At 34.1% G+C, this 22,876-nt stretch overlaps 1 protein-coding gene across 1 annotated transcript in view; it reads left to right on the forward strand.

Moving 5' to 3' along the window:
* The first annotated feature begins 401 nt into the window (after positions 1 to 401).
* The window catches only part of FOXP2 (forkhead box P2), a 298,101-nt gene continuing 275,626 nt past the window's right edge, over positions 402 to 22,876 (forward strand). Inside the window, exon 1 of the mRNA XM_010004285.1 lies at positions 402 to 485. The gene's annotated coding sequence lies outside the window, so the exon portion shown is untranslated. The remainder of the gene's footprint in view (positions 486 to 22,876) is intronic.

A 22,876-nucleotide genomic window follows, 5' to 3' on the forward strand; every position in this document is an offset into this window, starting at 1 on the left:
AACTACTTCAGGGAAGCATCCCTCTTGTTTGCCTTCAGGTACTTTAATAATAAAAATAGAAAGAAAAAAAAGACAACTTTGAGTGATGCCTTATCTGTCCTTCTACTTACTTCAAGGCAGAAACCTTATGAATGATTGTATTTCTTTGTGGACTACAGCAAATTTACTCTTTAAGCTGACTGCTTGTTAAGAAAATCTCTCTCAATTTGCTTGGTTTGTCAACCAAAGTGTTATGTCATAATAGAAGAAGTAAGAACTATAACTCCTTCCTTTAAATTTCATAATATGAATCATCTTAGGCACATCTGAAACTGTTTAGAGGATGTGATTAAGCCAAATTCTGTTTTGTTTTAATTAAATGATATCTAAAGAGCTGTAAACTTTTCTCTTTGTCTTGTCAGAATGATGGTGCTGGAATTGATTTTGGACATCACTCCATTTCAAGGTTGAAGTAAAAAGGTCATTTTGAAGCTTAGAAGAAGCAAGTGAGTAGAGGTGAAGCATCATAAATACATGTATCTATTTATTTATTTATTTATTACTGTGTTGTTTTTTTTTTGCCTGGCATTGGCTGTTCTTTCTTATGGTACATATTCTAATTGCTGATCTCGGCTTCCTCTGATTCTGTGAGATGTTTAAGTGCTTGTTATGTCTGTATGGTATAAGTTGTCTGTAGTAACACTAGATAGCTTTATCATAGGCAACAACAGTATTTTCTATAACTTTGTTTTGATAGAAACTGTGTAGTAATTGCGTAATAGTGGAAATCCAGTGAGCCAACAAGAGAATTTCTTTTTTAAGGATATTTTTTGTTCTGAAAATTTGATATGTTCTGTTCCAAATAATGTCAGAAATGCAGTAATACTGACTTGTGCATCTATAATAGTTTGGCAGTATCATTTTATTGAATTCCAGTATGTCTGGAGCTCAAGTCGTATGGAGGAAAGTAACTGTTACTCTGTAAAGCAACTCTGAAAGTAACTGTTTCCTCCATTATTTTGTTCCATAACTTTAAGTTAAATACAATCTATAAAATGCTTTCTGTAAAGAAAGCCAAAACATTTTTGGCCTTTTACGCACCGGTCTTTATTTCTTGTCGTTTGTTAAAGTGGAGAGGGAGTGTTTTGTAGTCCATGAGGAACTAGTAGTAAATTCTGATAGTGAGTTCTTCAGTATGTCATTTAGAGTTGTTAGTTCTTTATGGCAGGACATGATGTCTTTGCACTGATTGAAAATTGGGATTCAGTCATAAAAAGTGGTGATAGAAATGCATAAAAATAAAATTGCATTAATGAGTACTTTTTTAATTAATAGAAACATTTTTTTGCCTTCTATTCTGTCTTTCAATAATCCACTTAACTGTTTAAGTGGAGATTTTAGAAAACTGAGTTGGAAAACCTGTAAACATTTTGAAAAAATACCAAAGCAGAGAAAAAAAAAAAGTTCAATTTTTGGACTGATGTCTTAAATTGACACTTTTAGGGACTATTAGTGATCCAGTTACACCTGCATCTTCTGAGTTAATTAGACTTTGAAAAAAAGGCTTGGGAAGTTTTCTAAGTGTGAGTATTTTTTGTGTTAGTGAACCTAATTGTAATTGTGGTATTAATTATTGTGTTGGTCTAGCTCTTCTGTCCTCTATTGTCAATTTGTGGAAGGGGAGACACTGTTTGTATTCTTGTTTCTTCTTGGTGCTACAGGACTTTGAACAGCATGGCTCATGTCTGTGTGTTGTGTATGTGTGCATTTTGTATATATATTCATTTATTTTACATAAAGCAAACATAATCATAAAGTTAGACTAGTACAAAACTACATCTTATATAGTTACCTTGCAGCTGAACTTGAACTCTCTCACGTACTCATTGCTGGTGATCATATTCATGACTGACATGTGAAATATTTGATGTACAAATGATTCCATCAGCTGGATAATGAATTTGCATGAGCTTTGCTCACCAAGAAGGCTAGCCCTTCCACATGTCCAGGCAGAAGGCAAATAAGTTTTGATACTGTAGGTGAAGAGGAGGAGGATATACAGCAGAATGCTGAAAGAAGATAGTATCTGCTTTCCAAGAAGTAATTGAAAGGCAATTGATGGGCTTTGTCTTCAATCTGGTTTCCACCAGGAAGAGTCTGAAACATAAACAGTACTTTACATTTTAATGGAATTGTATGCAAACAGAGACACTCTTTATTGTAGAGTTTTGTAGGTTATCTTTGCAGGGTGATTGTGAACAACTGTAAATTACTGGTTTGAGGGAACCTGAAGGCAACTTTTGTCAAAAAGTAGTTTCCATTGATAGAATCGAATTTGTGGCCTGGAACTATGAGATAGTAAAATATTGCTGTGATTATACAAAGTAACAAACTATGGTTTTAAACTGGCCAGCTTTTCAGTTCAGCTGAAAATTAAGTACAGTTCTAAATGGTCTGATTTGCTGGGAAGAACACTATTACCATAATGTACTTTTTACAGCCCATATCCAGTGTGAACTTGCAGTACATATTACAAAGTTTGTGCTTTGGGAGATATTTTCACGGCATCTAAGAATGATGCCGCACATCTCTTGGAATTACTCCTTAATCATAAGTTCTTCACAAAGCAGTTTTGCTCAAATCCACTGATTGTTTTGCAGTTTCTAGCAGCGAGATTTTTAAGGAAGAGATAGTTGAAATCTCATATGTGTTCAAGTAATTGCATGAAACGAGGAGAGATTATGTGCATCTTTATACTTTTATTATTCTTTTTTCTATGTGACATGAATAAGAGAGGTGAGAACTCTTAATTTTTAACTGAACTGAATACAGGTTTCTAAATGTGGCCTGCTTGAGAACAGAGGACCATTACTGTAGTTGTCATGTAAAATAAAGTTGGAGTCTGAAGCTCCTTTTTAGCTGTCAGCTTTATTAAGGAGCTGCTGGTGTGTTGAACTAGGCACATGCATTATATAAGCAGTGTACAGCAGTGTCTAGGGAGAATTTTCTCTCTCTTCACTGCTGCTTTATTAGGTCTTGCTCACTCATTCACCGGTGCCTTTTCTTACTCCAGCTTTCTGACTGCAGCTCACAGCACTGTTGGTCTAATGTAGATTGACGCCTTTGCCAGAGGACTGATTGAAACTTGTGTCTCATAGTTGCTAATGCTCACTCAACCATTTTATTGAAGATAAAGTAAATAAAATAGATTGCCATATGAGAATTCTCTGAAATCAAATAGAATAATTTGACAGGTTTAAGCCCATGAAAAAGCCAGAGCATAGAAACAGATGGGAATACTTTTTATGCACAATATACCAGGAAAAGATGTCTGCTGGCTTGATGTTAAACTGTTAATGGCTTTTACCAAAACTATAATTGTTGAAAATATTATCATTTCCAATGGAACTTACATTGGTTTTAAAATTACTACTTCCGTCAAACAGAGGATTGTTGTTTTTTTTTTTTTTATTTTAAGCATAATGGTTATATCGATTTTATTGTCTTGTTGCTTCTGATTTTTAAGAGACTGTTTAAAAACCTATTGTGACAATATTTCTAGAGTACATTGCAAGATCTTTGAGACTAACTGTGCGTGCATATATTATTTGAGAAACAACTTGGTGAAATAATGCAAAATAGGTTATTACCTTTAAAGGTTTGTAGTAATAATTGAGTAACATAATTTTGAGTTTTACAAGTAAAGTTGCTAAAATAAGCCTGGCATTTCTAAAAGTATGTGTGATACAATACCTGAAAAACATGAACTGCTAAAGCTATTGTGACAAGCAGTTTAGAGTAATAGTCAATAAGCCCCGAATATTCTTCATAACACTTCTGTTTTATAAAGGATTTTTGCACATGAGCAGTGTAGTATATCTGAGTTATTTTTACAAATAAGGTAATATATAATAATAAGCAAGTTAAGATGCAACAGAAAACATATGCCTCGTTCTTTTTTCTGAACAACGATGAGTGCTGGTCTTTTTAGTCACACTGGTGGGTTCCTTCTTACTAGTTAGACCACTTCTTCAAGAAAGCAAGATGTGTGTTTTAGTTCAGTATAATAAATGAACTCAAGCGCACTTAGAGTTAATACAGGAATTAAATATAAAATAAGTGTAAAATATATTAAGCAAGTTTGCAGATGTAGTCTCTGCTTTCCACCTAGAAAAGTTATTTAAATAAGAAGTGTATTAATTTTGCTCTTTATATTTAAGCAAAATCTGCTCTGATGTGCATGTGTTAGGTATTGTATTTTTTAAAGTTCAGAAGTTTATTATAACGGAGTGTGCCATTAGTCCTTAACAATGGGATACTTGTGAGATTTCACAAATTCTTGGTTTGAGATAAAATATGAATGAGCTATTTGGAAATGATTTGCAGGAGTTGATAGAATGGAAAAACATAGTAAGGATGGATTTCCAGAATCACTGTTAGCCACAATACACGGCTAGGTTTGCTGATGTGTGCAGTGCCAGAGATGGTGCTGGTCAAAATCTTATTTCTAATATGATTGTGAATAAATCTAAGAAATTTGAATTATATTATCAGTTTTGCCCATCCTGGTTACATTTTTAAGAAGGAAAATTACTCTGTTGTACTTACAATGCTGAGCACTGGCACCAGCTGTGCTCTGGAGAGGTCTTTTGTCTTTGGTTGCTGCCATGCTGATGATTGTTTGTGTCTGCCAAACTCTTTAATGCTCTCACAGCAGTTCCACACTTAAAATTTCAACACTTAAAAAGCAAAATTTAGTGACTGGTACGCCACTAAGACAGGGCTTCCCATTCTTCTGGAGAAAGTCTCTTCTTTCTCATTTTGTGGAGCTCTTTTGGTTCAGCCATAGGATAAAAGGGTCATAACAGCTTTGTCTTTCTGTGGAGGGTATAGAGGAAGACACAACTCTGACACAGATCCCTCTTTTAACCCTTTAATGTTCCTTTTGAGCTTTCTATGAAATGAAGCTCTTCAAATGTGCTTTCTTTTGGAGGGAGAAACAGAGAGCATTAGTTTAATTATATTTTAATTCTATACATAGAATTGCCTGGGTTTTTTCTTACCTTGGTAGGAGATCCAAGACAAAGAAGCTCTGCTCATTCCTGTGTTCGGAAGTCTATTCTCTCTCTCATAGGTTTCTCTAGTTCTATTGGAAAGCCATTAAGCATTGCCACAGTTTTTGAAAGAAAATGCTGAGACCTGAGAGTGCTCCAGCATAGATTGATGTAGACAGAAAAAAAGCCTAATTTTATCAAGAGAAATAGAAAACGCAACAGTTATTTACTTTGGATTACTATAAAACTTAACAAAACCAAAAGTAGTTTCCAGTATTTCTCAGAACAACTTACTTGTGCCGTTTTTTTCAGAATACTTTCTTATTTGACCATATTTGAATAAATTCTGAAGGGCTGATTATCATGTTATCATTTACTGTGGTTTCCAGTAACACAGTAAAAGAAAATGTCTATATTTTTGGTATAGATTTTGAGTTGCCTTCCCAGAAATCAGTCTGTGATGAATGTGATGAGATAGTTTTTTAAAATCCTTATTTCACAAAAATTAATGTAGGTAATAAAGCCATTCAGTACAAGTAACTGCAGATAGAAGAAATAACAGCAGATACAGTTTGTGAGAATAAGTGGGATCTTGAAAATGGAATAGATGTTTATTTGATTGCTTTGAGAGTTAACCTCCCTAAAAAACTGATGTTAAATGAGTTTTGTATTTGTAAGTCGTGCTTGTTAACTGTCTTGTGGAGTGATTTCTTCTCTGGAAAATTCATTATGGGATCTAGCAAAGAAAGGGGTAATGTTGATTTTTTGCTTTGGTGGTGGCACTGTCATCTAGGAACTGGACAAAGATCTCTGTCCCTTAGGAACTAGGCCTCAGAATTTTTAATGCAGTCTGTGAAGCAGCTATTTAGTGGCAGTTGCTGTTAGTCAGAGCCCTGTGGGTTTATACTGGTGATTTGTTGAGGGAAATGGTTCTTAACTGCATCAGATTTTTTTTTTACATTATTCAAAAGTCCACAGTTTAATTTTTGAAGGAACTTTTATGGTTTTTTTCTAAGCTTGATTTGTGTAGAGAAGAAAAACAGTTCATGTTTTTGTTCATAAAGTGATTCTGGCCTTACAGCCAAACATAAGCATATTGATTCGAGTACCTACATGAAGATACATAAAGTTATGTCAAATCCAGTGAAGATTTCACAAAAGAAAATGCCAGGTATGTAACCTTGGGCTGCAAAGGTGCAACCCCAAGCTGCAGTTTAACAATATGTAGTGGTTTCTCAAGAATAACGTGTAGAACCCAGTACTTTAGCATGTACAAAACAGAAATTTAATTCGAGAATCTATGTACTTCATTTAACCGTACTAGTGGGAAATAGACTGTAGTTTTAATTCAGTGTTATTATAGTTGAAGAAGAAACTGAATTAACACTTGTTTTAGGTCTGGTGAAATACATACAGATGTTTCTGTGCTTCTCTAGATGAATTTGCAGCCTAATACTTTGTTACTTTGCTGAAGTTAACTACTAAAAATTAAAAATTAGATTAGATGGTTAGTGTGATATGACAAAGACATGTGACCTCATGCCTTAAATATTTTGCAACTAATTTGAAACTAGTATTTTTTATGTGAACAGTACATACCACAATCAGGTTGGTAAATATTTAGCTTTCTTCCTTTCAATAACAAAACCTTGTACGTGCCCACTTGCCATTAGTTTTTGTAATTTTTAATTTGTTTTCTGTTTCCTGTAGGACATTTTAATTACATAATACAAATACAGTTCTCTCTTTGCATCACTTAGTAAAGAATTAAAACAATTAATACATACAAAATTTCTGCTCAACCCAGTAAAAGGCTTTTACTTTAGGTTAAGGTAGATGCACTTTTTCTCAGATTTGATTGTTCCTACTTATTAAAAAAAAATTACTTCAGGATTTTGTAATCCTTACATCATCATTCTCTCATAACTTTGAAACTGGAATTCTTCCTCAGACCGTTTCTCTCTGTTGGTTAAGTGAACTGAATTAATGACAGCATTATTAGTTATTTTATTTTTACACATAAGGCTGATGTGTTGAACTGGATTACTGAAATGAATGAAAAAGTATTTAAAAGTATTTAAAGGTTTCTCTTATGACACATTTATTTTGTATTTACCTTTTTGAGCAGTAGTATTACAAGGAATGCAGGAGATAAGCATGTCCATTTGTAAATCTTTCTCCTCACTGCAGAAGTATTAGATTAATCATTATCAATAATTCTTTCAATAAGTAAAGCACATAATTATTTAGCAAACCGACTGCAGTTCAGGGTATCTCAGAAATTTTTTTACTTTTTTGCCCCTGTACCAGAACTGGTGTTTGTTTTCTTTCTTCTTTCTCTTCTTCTACCTGTCACTTTCTAAACAGAAATTAACTGGAAAGGATCCTCATCTGATTCAGTGGAAAACCTGTAACTTTTTAAACCATGCTACTTGGCTGTACAGTAAAGTTACTTAGGAATGTTTGCATGGTCACTGTACCAGCCCCTGAGTGGCAGCAGGCAACTCTGGCATTTGGAAGTTAACAAACAGTGAGGGAAGGAGGGAGAGGGTTGGAGCATCCTTAACTGCTGCAGCTGTTTGCTTAGTGAGCATATGTTGAAGCCCTTGAGCCTTCACAGAACATCTTTTCACAGGTCAGTTCTTAAATCATGTGCATAATATTCTCCTAAAGTAAGTTTGAGCTGAGCACCTGTTTATTTGCTTTCCTAAGGGAAGGTGTTCTATTTTGGAAGTCCCAGTTATTTATTCTTCATTATAAAAGATAATGGAATACTCTAGTTAGTTAGAGTAAAGTAACATTTTTCTCAAAAATTTTGCATGTTGAACTTCTAGAAAAATAAATTTTTGCTCTTTCTCTGTCTCTTGAAGATTTGCTGAATGCTGTACTTTTGGACTTTATGAGAAATGGAGATCTGAGGAAGTACTAATGTTACTGAAGTCTTACATTTTATATTGTTTTAATTTTGCAATTCAGAAATATTTTTAGTTCAAGGTTTTTTTAAATTTATTTGTTTTTTTAGGCCTAAAAAATGTATATATTTGATCTATTGAATATATTTGATAGGACAGTATTTTGAAGTTATTACCTTAGGAGCTTGAAAACCCTGTCCAATACTTAAAAGATCCCAGAAGATACAGCATGTGATTTAATTACCTCTTCTTCATTTTGCAAACTGACCCTCTGTTCTCAGCATTGAGACAAAGAAAGACAAAGCACTGTGAGCAGCTGGCGATTGATATCAAGAAGGTATTGTGCCCATCTCTCTCACATTCCATAGTAACAGACAGTCCTCAGCATGGATGCAGGACTTCCCCAGAAAAAATTCTACCATTTGGCTGGCAAACTCATTTGCTGCCTTACTTGTTTAGATACCTTGTCAAAATCCTCTCTCTTTCTGAAGCTCAACTTCTGCTCCAGAAACCTGTCTTTTCTGAGTTAGCTCTAGCTGTGCAGGAGCACTTGGGGCAACACAGGGATACTGGCCTCAGTAGACTAAGGATATTTTTTGCTAGTGGCTAGTTTGCTCTTCTACAAGACACAACTGTAACATACATACAGGCTATTACTGGTTGTGTTGTTCACTTATTTAATATTTTGATTTTCTGTGTGACTGTGTTTGAAAAAGTTGACTGAATCTGTGCCAATTTGATTTTGACAAAAATGCTACTCTTTGTCTTCACAAGCTAATAAAGATTTCTTCATTTTCTAGGAAAATTAACTAGAGGAAGATCTTAAAACATTCTTTAATAGTTGGGAACTGAGTCTTTTTGGGCAATGAAGGCTGAGGGTTTTATTCTTTCGGATAATGACAACCTCTTGGATTATGCCAAAATCATATGGGAATAGCTGCTGTCTTTTTTAGGAACCCCATCTTTGACAGAGAGGTTGGGGAGAAACTTAAACATTGAGGCAAGTGATTTTCACAGGATTGGCAGTCTGTAGTAAAACCCATCTTCGCTGCATCTTCTGGTGGCTTTTGCAGCTGCCAAATTTACAGGCAAAATACAGAACAGTTAATGAAATTACAGTTGTAGGTGACTTCGTTATCAAACATTTTTTATTTGTTTTTAGTGTTGAAACATTTAATAGATAAAATGCCTAAATTAGGTAGTGAACACTGACCATGTCTTCAGATTGTTGAAATGACCTGCATTCATCCTCTTATGAAAATCAGATCCCTACAACTATACAGAAAGTTATCAAGGAGATATATTTTAATTGTGTGGTGCTTTATTATATTTTAGATTTGCTTTATGTGGTGTTCATTTCCCTTAATCCAATAGCATTGCTGGTTTTTTAGCACTATACTGGTGAGTGGCTATTTCTCTGAAAGCTTCACAATCAAAATTATAATAGGACTATAGAATGAAAGAACAATTTATCCGTGTATTCAAATTGTGTAGTAATACAGAAATGACAAGGATGTTTAATGTTTTGGTTTTGCCATGTAGCATTATAGCTACTGTTAGATATATTTGACTGTTGTATTGCTGATATAGGAAAAGAACTGAAAACAGGACAAAAAAAAAATGGTTTGATCTCATTTGACCTTTCTGACGTTCAGTCAGTAAAAAGGTTTGTAAGATGTTTAATTACCAAAAAGACGTTTAATTACCAAATGGTATGATCATTATTCATCTCATCATTTGATATGTAACGTCAAGTGAATTGCCTCCCTGGAGTGCAATGTGTTTCACAGATCAATAGATTTAGTAAGAGCTTGAAGGAGATCTTCATACATTCGAAGAAAAGAAGGAAAAGTGTATCCTTCTTGCAAAATGGCTTATGTACTTACTCTGTGAGTTACTGTTTTATATACATACCAGGAATACAAAATCATGTAACATAAGGGCATTAATTAAAACATTTTAAACTTCTTTATTGAAATTAAAAAGTGTTGCTTCTACCTTACTCTGTGTAAGAAAGTTTAAAAATTCTGTCTTGAACAGCTTTATTCAAATCTGTTAAAATAATTATACTTATTAACACAGATTTTTTTACTTTGACACAGCAAAACAAACAGCATGACAAAAGGCTAAATGCATTATACGTTATTATTGCTTAAACTAGTCACATTTTATTTACATTTTTAAATAGCTATAGTTAGTTGTAACTGATTTGTAGTTTGTTGGTTTTAGTTAGTTTTAGGGTTTTTTTGTTTGTGGGGTTAGTTTTGCTTGTTTTGTTGTTTTGTTTTTGGTTTGGTTTTGTTTTTTCTTCATTGTGTCAAGGATACTACGGATACTTTAAGAGAAAAGATAAAGCTTGTCCCTAATTGGCTAATTGAATACCTATGCATTTAAAAAAAAATTAGTAGTATCTCTGAAATTGGGCATCCTTCATTAATTTCATGCTAGAGATATTACTGGAGACCTACTTATCTCCTTTTTTTTCTGTATTGTGATTACCTGACCAGCCTAGGAGGACTTCTTAAGAAAAATGCTTTCTGTCTTCTATTATCAGTGGTAGTGTCGACAGGTTCTGGTATATTGCATATCTTAACCCATAAAAGGGGACTATGGCGCTATGAGTCAGCTTTGAAAAACTTCTGTGTATAGAAACCTCCTGAAGATCAACAACGTTTATTATTACACTGCTTGTCCAACTGTGAGAGAAAGCAGAAGGGATTGTCATATTATGAAAAGCTTTTTGCTGTAGCTGCTCATTGTGAATTCTCATATTTGGGATGTAGAACCTATCCAGTGGGAAACTCATGTTTACTGAAGTAATTTGTGGAAACATGTTTTCTTGTTCACAGATAAAAATCTGCAAGATAATACTCTTCTGTTTTCGTTGGGGTTTTGTTTGTTTTTTCCTCCTTTATCCCCCTCCCCTTTTTTATCAGCAAAATGAAACAAACAAACAAACAAAAAAGGGAAGCAGAAAAATTACGGCAATGAAAATAAAACTGTACATCATGGAAAAGTTATGGAAATACTGAGATTACAGATTTGGCACCTGACTACACACCATTTCTCAGTTCCTATGCCATCTCTTTGAAAGTGGTGGGAGGAGAAGTTGGCAGTATTTTTTTCTTTCAAAATGTAGTGCTTAATCAGTGCTAGTAATTAGTAGCTTAGAACCTGATTTATTAAAATACCATTGTGAGGTACAATGTCCCTCTCAATATGTGGTAACTATTGGTTGTAAAAAGTTAATTTTATTTTCTGCTTTCTGCCCTGGAACAAGTATTTCTGTCCAAAAATGTCAATAATTTTTAACTGGAAACACATATGGCGACGATATTGTAAAGAGCGGGATCTTGGGGAAATCTTCTAGTAAATGAAACAGTTTTTAATAAGAGCTTTGTAAGTGTGTGAAGATACACTTTTAAAAAAAGCAAGTAAAAGAAAAATTCCAAATACTAAAGATGCTTTTCAAAAAGTGTTACCTTTTTATTGGATATTAGTATATGGTAGTCATGTTAGGGGCTAGTGTCTCTGTTCTTCTTTAAATTGGCTTATTATAGTTTTGCTATAAAGGCAGAATTGTTTCCTCCTTCTCTTCTGATTCTGTGCTTACCACTCAATATTGGAAGTATTCCAGGGGCACTCATGGATGTCATTCAGCAGCAGTCAGTCTCCCCTTTATAGTGATCTGGGATTCTTGAAGAGTATGTGTACGTCTGTGGGACTGGAAGTGCAGAAACAATTCCGTAACTGTTTTTTCCAGTTCCCAGGCAGGTTTTGCAGCCTGTCCTGAGTTCATCAGAGCTACAGCTACATGGGACACAGTGCTTGGGCTGGCTCGTTTCAGGCTAGCTTCAATAAGTGTGTGGAGCATTAGCTGCAGCATACCAGAATCTCAGCCTAGCTTTTTAAAGGAACATGAACAACTAGCTTGAGCTTAATGCTGTTTTCAGGACATCTCTCTTGTATCTCACTTTCTGCCTTATAGAAGTGCAGCAGAAGTGCCAGCAAACTAGATACAGCTGGTCTACAGTTTGACATTTATTTGTTTTTTTTAAGTTAATATGACAATGTTTACATTTATTGCCATTCAAATTTTCACTATTTTTGCTGCTGTTAACCAGCCAGGGTAACAACAGCTTTTCTAGGATGGACTGAGTCATCTATATTAAGTGTGATGACATGTTATGTTGTTTATTAAGAACATAATTTTTCTTAATATGTGTGTTGATTAAGAAGTAGGAAAAATGGTGTTGTAAGGAAAATGGACTGAAGTTTTTGGACCTTGTAAGAAGCTATTTACATACAGAATTATTATTCCAGTGGTGGTAATTGGGAAGATTACTGAGGTCGAGGGAGGTGATTCTGCCTCTCCGCTCTTATGAGGTCACACCTGGAATACTTTATACAGCTCTGGAGCTCTCAACACAGCAAAGACATGGACCTGTTGAAGACGGTCCTGAGAAAGGCCATGAAGATGATCAAAGAGCTGGAGCACCTCTGCTGCAAGGGAAGTTGGGGCTATTCAGTGTGGAGACTGAATACCTTCTGAATATCTACCCAAACACCTTCTGCTATTTATTTTCCAGAGATACAGGCTTGAGAAGGGAAAAAAATACACATTTAATGCTTGTGAATGTGTTGAGTCTGCTGTATTACATCATGGGTCTACTTGTATGTGAAGCAAGACTCAGTGGTTAAGTACTGGTCTCTCTGTATAAGGTACTTGCTGTTTTCTGTGACCTAATCTTGATTTCATCCTAAACAACACAATGAATGAAATGAAATTAAATGAAGAGTTTATATTATAATATATTAGTTGTCCTGTAACAAAATCACACCATTCTGATGAATAAGAGGTGCACTGGAGTATTCAAATCATGGCTGAGTTACTGAAATGGGAGTTGCTGCACCTGAGCTGATGATCACATGCTCATAACAATTGGAAGTACTGTGGTTTATTAATCCTCGATAAAGCTCTATGTGAAGTATTGCAGTGAGACTAATTTGGTCTGTTGTGTTCTGTTGCCCAACCAATAATAGTGTATAATTTAAAATCAAAGACACAAGCTCTTCTATTCAAGTTTTTCTTACAAAAGTTAACCAAAAGTTGCTAACAGGTGTTTATGATGTATTAAAAGATGTTACTTCTTTTTCCTTTGAGTGGGCTATTTTACATATTCTAATGGTTTAATCTTTATTTTAGTACTTAATATAGCACTGGAAACATTTTTATCTACTCTCCTTTTATCATGTTATGACAGTTTACCAACTTGAGAATTCTTACTGCTAGACAAGAACACTGAATTCCTGTGTTCTTGTGCCCTGGCGTTCCCTGCAGAAAGTGCCTTGCAGTGGAATTGTCTCTCTCTTAGACTACCATAGCCTAGATTTGCTATTTTAATCATACTTTTGTAAGGAAACAGAAGTTTTTTAAGTTGATACAGTCATACTATCTATCTGGTTGTCTCCCACAATAATTCTTGAACCTTTTGACCAACTTTCAATAAATTTGATGCAGAATTGGGAGCCTCAGAGTTACTAATATCCATGAAAACAGATGGACTGTGTGACAGAAACATGCAAAACAGTGCATCTGCTGAGGAAAAAGGCTGCAGCTTGTTAAGTATGTCTGTACTGTTATTTGTAAGTTCTGTTTCTCACAGAGTGACCTGGTTTTGTTGTTATTTTGCTTCCACCCATAATAATTTATATGTTTATTCACTCCATGGCTAAATGCAGTTAGGAATGTAGAGCTACTTGTCACATGTTTGCAAATGACTTCACAGGATTAATCCTGTGCAATTTGGTAGGAATCCCCACTCCTTCAAATACAGTTTGTGTTTTACAAAGAATGACAGCTGTCTTTTTTTACTCAGACATTAAATCATTAAAATGTGCTATTTTTCACTTAAGAGAGAGAGAAAAAATAGTAGGAAGATAGTTGTGGACTGTTTATTTTCTGAATTTGGCTTATATTGGCCAGGAGAATAAAATGTTTATGAAGATTGATTATGACATTTAGTAGGAAAACATATGCAACAGAGAATATACACGAACTTTTGAGATATGTTTACATGTAACTGCCATGGTGGTAGATGTGTATGACAACCTAGGAAGGGAAGAATTTGTATTGAAGGGAATACTGTTCATACTTTTTCATTTTATATAGCTTGATGAAACAATATTTCCAGGAATATTATGTCAGGAATGCATTATCTTGGAATGGTATTCTGCTTCCCTAAAAGTTTCCTCCAGTTCCTCAAGTGTGCATGCCTTGGTTACACCCCTTCCAATTCCAGCAGCAGAGTGCAGGACAGAGACAACGCTCTCTGTGCTAAGTAATACTAAATAAAAGTATTGAAAAACCCCCACTTAATCTTCAAAACTTAGTCTGTCCAGTGCAGTGATGAAAGGTAGGACCTGGTGAAACAAATAATGTAGCACATAGTAACAAAGTGTGGAGAAAAGGTCATTCATGAGAAGGTTGAAATAATGCCATATAAACAGCTTTACTTCAGGCATGTTCTGTTTATTAAATGCTTGGCTTTTGCAATTTCAGCAGATTAAACAAAAATTTGCTTTTAAAAAGCAATCACAATAACAATTCCATTACACAGATTTACTGATCTCATATTTATCACAATGTTGTGAAATTTAAGTCTGCTCCTCAGACTTCACTGTTCTATCCCATTAGTTTCAGCGTTGTGCTCTTTTTCATTGTGACATATGAGGAACTACAAAAATGTAGACAAACATCGCAGGTAGACTTAATAATTATATGTTATAAATTATTTAATATAATTTAAATATAACATATGAATATGTTACATGTAATTCAGAAGGACCCCTAAGGACTTTAAGCTGTGTAAAAGAAAATTGCTTTTTTTCCACTTGCTTAAATGCACCCTCTGCTGGGGTGAAACACAACAGCTGTGAAGTGCAATGTGATCTGTAAGCACAAGTGTTCAGTAATTCTATTTTATGGCTCATCTGAAGTACTGAGAATAGCCAAAATACAAGTACATTCCTCTTAATACAAGACTGGAAATGGATTTAGTGTTGATTCACAGTGAAGAATGGCACCTGTATAAACTTAAGCCAGTGCTGGTTTTCCTTTCTTAAAATTTGATTTTTCTTGTATATTCACAGGCTAAAAAGATACAATTTCTAGTAGTTTCATCTATTTTTCAGAAATGCCCTGTTTGGCAGCCAGATATATCTCTGTTAAATGAAGTTGAAAATAACATCAAGAAACTGCTTGATGTTGTGTTTGTGTTGTTCCTGTGTTGAAGCTCAAAACACTTGGTTTCTTTTCAGAGAAACTGCATTCCTTTTGGTTGTTCCTACTTTAAAGAAACAACAGCAGAAGACAAACTTATCTTGAGCTTCTTGTTGCTTCTGAGAGTTGCAGTAATTTCCTAAGAGTCTTGCCTCAGGTGGCAGTGAGGGCTTAAGTATGGGGACCAGCATCAGAGGTTTCTTTAGAGAAATAATGTACTTTTATGTGTTCTTTCTGATGAAGTATTATTATTAGAAACCCTTCAAAAACCCTGTAGATAGCATAAAGGAATTGAAAAGAAAGTGTTTTTTCTTTTCTTGTAAAAAGCAAGAGTCCAAATAGAAGGAAGGTTGACAGCAGGTATCCATACAACTGAGAGGCAGGTTTAGCAGAACAGGAGTAAGTCTGATGGGAAAAAAAGTCTTTAAGGTACAAATGGAAGGAATGTTCCATTCCAAAATGAGTGAATATTTTTTCTTGCCCTTTTTTTTTTTTTTTTTTTTTTTTCATTTCCCCTTCCCCAGATCTTCTGCTTTATTTCAGTCTTTTTTCTTCTAGCAGGTTTCCAGTAGTAGTTGCCATTCCAGAAACCAGGTTGTCTTACTCAAGGCCATGTGTGACTTAATCATAATACTTTATCTGAAATACCACTGAAATAAAGAGACTTTACAAGAAAATAGTTTTATTATATATTCTGTAACCATAAGGGGATTACTTGGCTTCCTGTGTCTTTTGAGCACATCAAACTCTATGCTAAAGCTGTCTTAAAGCTTGCAAGAGTTCATCCTCTAGGGATTTTCCTTTTGTCTGTCAGTCCACAAAGAGAAAAATATGTCCGGTCATATTTAGCCAGAGGTTGACTATCTCTGCCTTTTGATTGTCAATATTTTTATCACATACAATATTCAAATATTTTCAGTTACACTGACTCTGATAATGGCACTCATTTGGTATTTTCTGATCAACAGTTTCTACTTGGATTATTAATAGTAAAAATATTAATTAATTTATATTAAAAAGCCAACTGCTTGGCTTCTTAATAAGAATTCATTTGGGTATTCTTTTCCTCAGTAGAGTCTCTGCTAAAGTTACACTTACTTTCCTCCTCCAAACTTCAGAGTTTCCTATAAAGGACTGTTTCATGAAGCTTTGAGCTTCATTGTTCAGTGAAACATTCCCATGTCTCATACATTCTCGCAGACATTGTTTCTAACCTGTAACTAGAGATCTGCATGGGCAAAAGCATGCTGCTCCCACTCAGGGCCTTGTTTCAGCTGTCCCTACACAAAAGAACATTTAGCTGTTCCTTCCATTTAACTTGAATGACAAGTGCCGACTAAACTCCTAGTTTCTAACCATGTCAGGGAATGATGGCAGCCATTATCTCCTTACAGTGTAACTCTTTATAAGACAACCTGTGGGCTCTGAGGTGATGGAATATGGTGCTGCAGCTATCAGTGTGTCTGTTTTTAAACCACCACCTATGGCTTACTTTTCTGACAGTACACATTATTTCATATGACATTTTGGGGGGGTTAGAAAGTTAATGTGAATAACAAGATTTCTATCTGAGAAAGCCTTACACACTGGGTAATGTTGTTTGTTGTTCAAGTGTGCTTTGATAAGTAGGAGGAAGTGTTTGTCTTCAGTCTGTTCTCAAATTAAGGAGAACTTGTAACTTTGTACATGGAACCTGGTCAAATCTGTGCTTTCTGAAATTACCAAAACTATAGAAAAATGTAGTAATTTTCATGAGAAGTTCTGCATTATATGTTTTTTTCCAATTACTCTTGACCCAGCTGAGTATAATGATTCTGTGCTGGGGCAATTCAGTTAGTAATTTTGGAATCTTCTTTCGGATTTTGTGGCTTATTCTGATAGGTTGGTGATACATAGTTAGATAAATGTTAGCCTTCTGAATTATCCATCTAGAAGTCTGCCATCTGAGTCCCAGTCAACACATCTACTAAATGGCTCAGCATTAACAATTTTAAAAATTACTCTTCTTTTTTTACAGTTTCTCTGTCTTGGTCTCAGTGCATTGCAAATATGAAATCTTTATTATTAGAAATGTTAGCTACTTGCAGATTGGCTGAGAGAAAAAAAAATAAGATGTTCCATAATATGGCTAGTATAAGTTCAGTTTAACTTGGAGTTTTCTTCCAAATTCCTCCAAATCAGAATGATCTGAGAATAAATTAATTTTTTAGTGGGATGAGATATCTTATGGGCATTTGTAGGTTGATGCATAGAATGGTTTGCATGCTCTCATTTCAGTTAGCAATACTGTCTCTAATTACGTATCGTAACAATTAGGAATGTGAGATATTAGAACTTCCCAATCAAATACTTCATGTTTGTTCTGCTGTTTTTACTTCTATCTAGAACACTGGATTTCTGAGATAGAGAAAAAAGAATACAGATAAGAAAGGTAATTTTGTCTTTCCACCCAGAGGGTAATGCCAGCCTCTCCTTTGGTTAAAAATTTTAGAAATGCTTTCACAAATGTTTATGTAGAACACTCTTCTCCCTTTATGTTCAAAGTATTAAACTGCAGCATACTTTATCTCAATCTTAACTGAGCGTCTGTTTTGGGCACCACAGGAAATAATGGAACAAAGAACATCCAGATTCCTTTTCTGCTAGCTGCTGAAGGGGTGACTGGGAAGGGATCTGAAAATGAGCTGAATTTGGTTCCCTTTTCCAGGTTTCTCAAATATCTTGGCTGCAAGTGCCCTACCAGGTTATGATTCCTTTTGCTTAGTGCTTAATGTGGTTAGAGCATTATGATTTTATTTTATTTTTATTCTTGTTTCTGGACTGCTTTGTGAGTATCTCAACAATATTTTTAAGGTCATATTATTAATCTTCATTATCTAGTTCATAACATGATAAAACTATGTAGTAAGGAGTGATGCGGGTTCTGTGTGTCTCATGATGACAGGAAATGACGACAGGCCAGGTTGGACAGGGATTTGTGCAACCTGGTCTAGTAGAACGTGTCCCTGCCCTTGCTGGACAGTGATCTTCTAGTGAAGATCTTCCAACCCAAACCATTCCATGATTCTGTGAAATTGTTACTGATTGTTCTGCCTTTGGGGTCAGGCAAGTATAAACCTTAACCATAGAAAAGGAGACTTTTTTCCCACTCATGGATGATAATTACCAACAAGAACAAAAAAAGCTTTAAAAAGCCCTGTATTAGATATTAAGTAACTTGCTACAGATTATCCTTACCATGAAAAGAATGTGTGCTGGTAAAATTCCAGTCAAAATAGTTTTCTAACCAGTTTGTCAAGGTAGAAGTATCAGGTGGGGAGCTGGGATGTTTTTTTACAGGCAGTAATGAAAACATTAAGCTTTTGGAGAATAAATAATAAATACATTTTTAGTCTGTTCTTCAAAAACTTGCTTGCTAGGTTGCAAACACAAAAATTAAACTTCCCTGTACTAAAGGTACAAACCAGTATATATGCAGTGTACACCTAGCCTGCCTTCTAATTTGCTAAATGCAATTGACTTTAGTTTGAGCATTTTAGAAAATGTTACCTGTAAGTAGTGCACATTAAATTTAAGAAGGAACATAGTGTTATTTCTCCCTGTTATTCTCTTGCTGCAGTATTTTTTTCATGTATTTAATGTGTCCAGTTTTGAATCCTGCTCTCTGAGGTTTTTCAGGGGTGGAGGAGTTTGTTTTGTTACCTTTCAGCAAAAGCAGATATGTTCACCAGAACCAGAAATGGAGTTCCGGATATATGAAAGATACTGACTTTTATAAAATCCCTTTGTGTGCTTCAGACTGAAAACACACTGTAGCATAACTCATGCATGCATATAGCATGAATTTTTGACTCCTACATAAAGAAATCTAAACATTTTTAAATAGCTGTTCATGTCCATATGCTTAGAAATAAGTGCATAATAGCAACAGTTTTCCTGTGGAACAGTAGACAGTTAAATTGTGTGAGGATTTTTAATCTTGGAGAATTCAGTAATATTCTATAAATTCTATAAATTTTGAAACTCTGTAAGCAATACCTGGCATCTGTACTTGCTTTTAAAAGTTACGATTCCTGTGGGCTTTTTCATCAACTTTGACCCGTGCATCAGTGAATTCACTGTAAGGATTTAATTTTGTATAAAGATATATCTCTAAAAAAACCACTACTGTAAAGTAGTTTGAGATTTGGCAGCTGTGAGTTGTGCAGTGAAGTGGGATTTCAGATTGAATAGATTACTTGCATTTCTAGATTCCAAGCAGTTGTCAAATGTTTGTCTTGATCTCTGGAAAAAGGAATGGATAAGCAGAAATGACTGTCTTTAGCATCAAGGCTGGATTTTCTAGTTTATTGTGACCACTGGGGAGCAAACCACCTTTATTTCAATATGAAACAAATACAGAAGAAAAAATGACTGTATGTCTGATTCCATTAAAAATACCATGTATAGTAAATATAATATGAGTTGGATTTGGCTTTGATATTGTATGCCTGTGACAATCTCGTGTATTAATTTTTTTCCAAGTAGGCTGCCCAGTACTAATTAAAACCAGTGCATTTAACTTCTGTGCTCTTTTGTGAAAATGAAGCTGTTTCGATTAATATCTTGACTGTAAACTGAAAGGAATTTCACAAGTTTGTGTTGGGTAATTTGTGGACTCCTAATAAAAGGAGCTAGGTAACATTTGTACCGATCGTATGCTTGTTTACATTTGAAGATTTAGAAGGTGTTTTCAATACTTGATGCATAAAAACACCTAAAATGATATAGTTACAACATGGCATATAATAAATTATACTGCTGTTACGTGCTTTTCCAGGAACTCTTATTTGTGTAGCAGCAACAGACTCACTCCTTGGAAATAAAAGAAGTGAAGTAGCCTGAAAAGTATCACATGATGGCACTGTTTCCATTTCCACCTCGGATATTATGAAATAACGCTATAATAAACTGGTATTAAAATGGTATGTAATGCCAATGTACTTTGTATAATTTATGTAAAAGAAAAATCTAACCACTGTGCTTATGACTATAGGTATTAAAATGGTCGTATAGATTTATCAGAAAAGTGTTTTGTAAAACTTTGCATATTTATAATATTCCTTATTTTGATTGTAAAGCAAGAATTCTGCACACTATATAATGTTTATGAATGCTGAACTGTACAGATTCTTTTAGCATTGTGTTAAGAAAAAAACCTGTTAATTGTTGTGTAAATGAGATGTTTTATTTTTTGTTTTGATTTTATTGTGGAAAGAAAGCTAATGGCTGTCCCTTTTGTGTTTAATATAAAGCCTTTTTGTGGTAAATTAGATCATTAATACAGACACATTTTTAAAAAATGCAAATTAGCTTTCCATGAGCAGAAAAGAGCTTAAAGTGTAGTAAGGTCAGGAGCAGGATCAGACATATTTGTAAAATGAATTACATTCAAGTAGGAATATGAGGTAAAATATGAGTATAAAAAAATTAGTGATTTATAGTATATAGATATTAGGTGTCATATTATGTCATTTTTAGATATTCTGATTGAATACCTGAACATTTTCCTCTTCTTTTTCATAAATTAATATTTTCTATTTGTAGAATCATCAATATTCATTTTTAACAAGAGAAAACACTTTGCCTATTTTTCGTTCTTTTTTTTCAAAGGTGGTGAATCTGACTCTGTCATGTAACTTTATTTTTTTTAAAGTAAAGTAAATATCCAGTCCCACCATTCTGTCATATGAAAATTAGACTATTTTATGCATTTTCCTGGTATGGGGATCATTGCAAACAAAAAAACCAACAAAACAAAAACCGAGCAAGAGGAAGTAAGAAAAATATCTGCTGGTGATGTAGAGCTAATAGCTGGGGCTTGGATATATGCCAGATTGGGTGCTTGCACTCTAGGAGTGTCCTCTGTCAATATAAACTTCTGATCAGTATGAGGCTCTTCTCTGTGTTTTTTGGTGTGAGAGCAGGGGCAGCAGAAGATGCATGTTAAAAAAATTTGTTGTGTAAAACTTGTATCTAATGAATTATGAAATGTAACTAAATAGAAGAGGATATAATAAATTATTCTAAACTTTGTCAGTAGGCTGGTTTTAAATATTAACAAAAAATGGTTTCAGAAGACCTTTAAAGGAATATATTGTATACAGTGTATCATAACATTTAATCATTAAAGAAAACTGCTGTGGTTGCTAAAATCAGTGGTAGAAGCTCACTGTACTGATCTATTAAAATGTTTAAAAAAACATTTAACATATCTAATTTGCTTGTTTTAGTCAATAAGTGTAATTTCCATAATTTTGATTGGACATACTCAAATATTTTCTAGATACTCTAGATACTCTATTGTATTCTTTTAGAGTAAGAGATAAAAATTTTTACCATTATTTTGAATGTTTTTGCAAAGTTCTTAAAAGATCTAGTGAAATAGCTGGGCTCACGTAATGTATTACAATATATAAGAAAAAGCATTCATTAGTCACAGCTGTCTATTCATTTATGTGTCCCATTTGTTCATGTATGAGGTAAAGAATTTCAGAATACAGTAAATGAAGACTTCTCTGCTCCGTGTATTTCACCATTCAAATTACTTGCAATTTCTAAATGCCAGTGTTACTTTTCAGGACAATTTTCATACAATAGTAATTCTGTGATTATTCATCCAGTTTAATTAATTCAATTAAGTAAGTCTGCTGTCAGGTGTTCATTTAATAATTGAATCAACATGCAGATACATAATAAGCATAAAAGCATTTCTGTGGCTGCAGTAAATTTAGATCCAAAAGAATCTGCTATTCCACTACATTTGATATAGATTATTCTATAATATTTCAGTAATGGGTTGCACAAAGGCTGCCTTTTAATTCTTTGCTTTCTCAAATGTCTTTATATATAATGGTTTAAAACAGAAGGTGTTCAAAAGAGGGTGACCTTTTTCCATTACCATAGTTCCTGTCATTAATGCATTATAATTCTCTTTAGAAGTCTGGAAAAAATGTGTATATGTGCACTCTGTAGCAGGTATGAATCAAAGTGTGTTAGTGAAAGTTAAGAATTGTCTGTTATTATTTAAAAAAAAAAAAAAAAAAAGGGAGAGGGGAAAGGAAAGAAAAACGGGAGGAAGTAATTTTATTGTTATTTTTACTGTGAAAGTTTAAACAAACCTTACATTTATACAAAGCAGTTACAGACGTGAAAGTTTTGGCATCTGTAACCCAAAAGAACAGCAGTTGACTCACTCAGATATTAAAGATAATATGCTCCTTAACTAAATTCAAAGCCCATAGAATCTTGTATTAGGTTGTATTGTGCATAAAGGCAAATAATATATCTCCTTCCTGTGCAATATATTACCATAGATCTAATTTTAATACTATATATATAAATTTAAAAACATGGTTAATGATTCACTTGGCATACTCTCAATGGTGCTTGATGTCATAATTATTGTAAATATTAATTGCTGTGCTAAAAATGTAAGCAGGATGACTTTGTTTTAGATGAAAAATGAAAATAGTCTGTGTACGGGTAAATAGATAATCATACAAAAGTAATTGGGGTTTTAAAACCCCAATCTATTCTGCCAGCATGAGCTCGTTTGCATGTTAATCACAAGAGTGATTTCCTACTGCACAAGGAAGTCCACACTCTTT

The sequence above is a fragment of the Chaetura pelagica genome, unplaced genomic scaffold (genome assembly GCF_000747805.2).
Source record: "Chaetura pelagica isolate M959 unplaced genomic scaffold, ChaPel_1.0 scaffold68, whole genome shotgun sequence".
NCBI classification, from domain to species: domain Eukaryota; kingdom Metazoa; phylum Chordata; class Aves; order Apodiformes; family Apodidae; genus Chaetura; species Chaetura pelagica.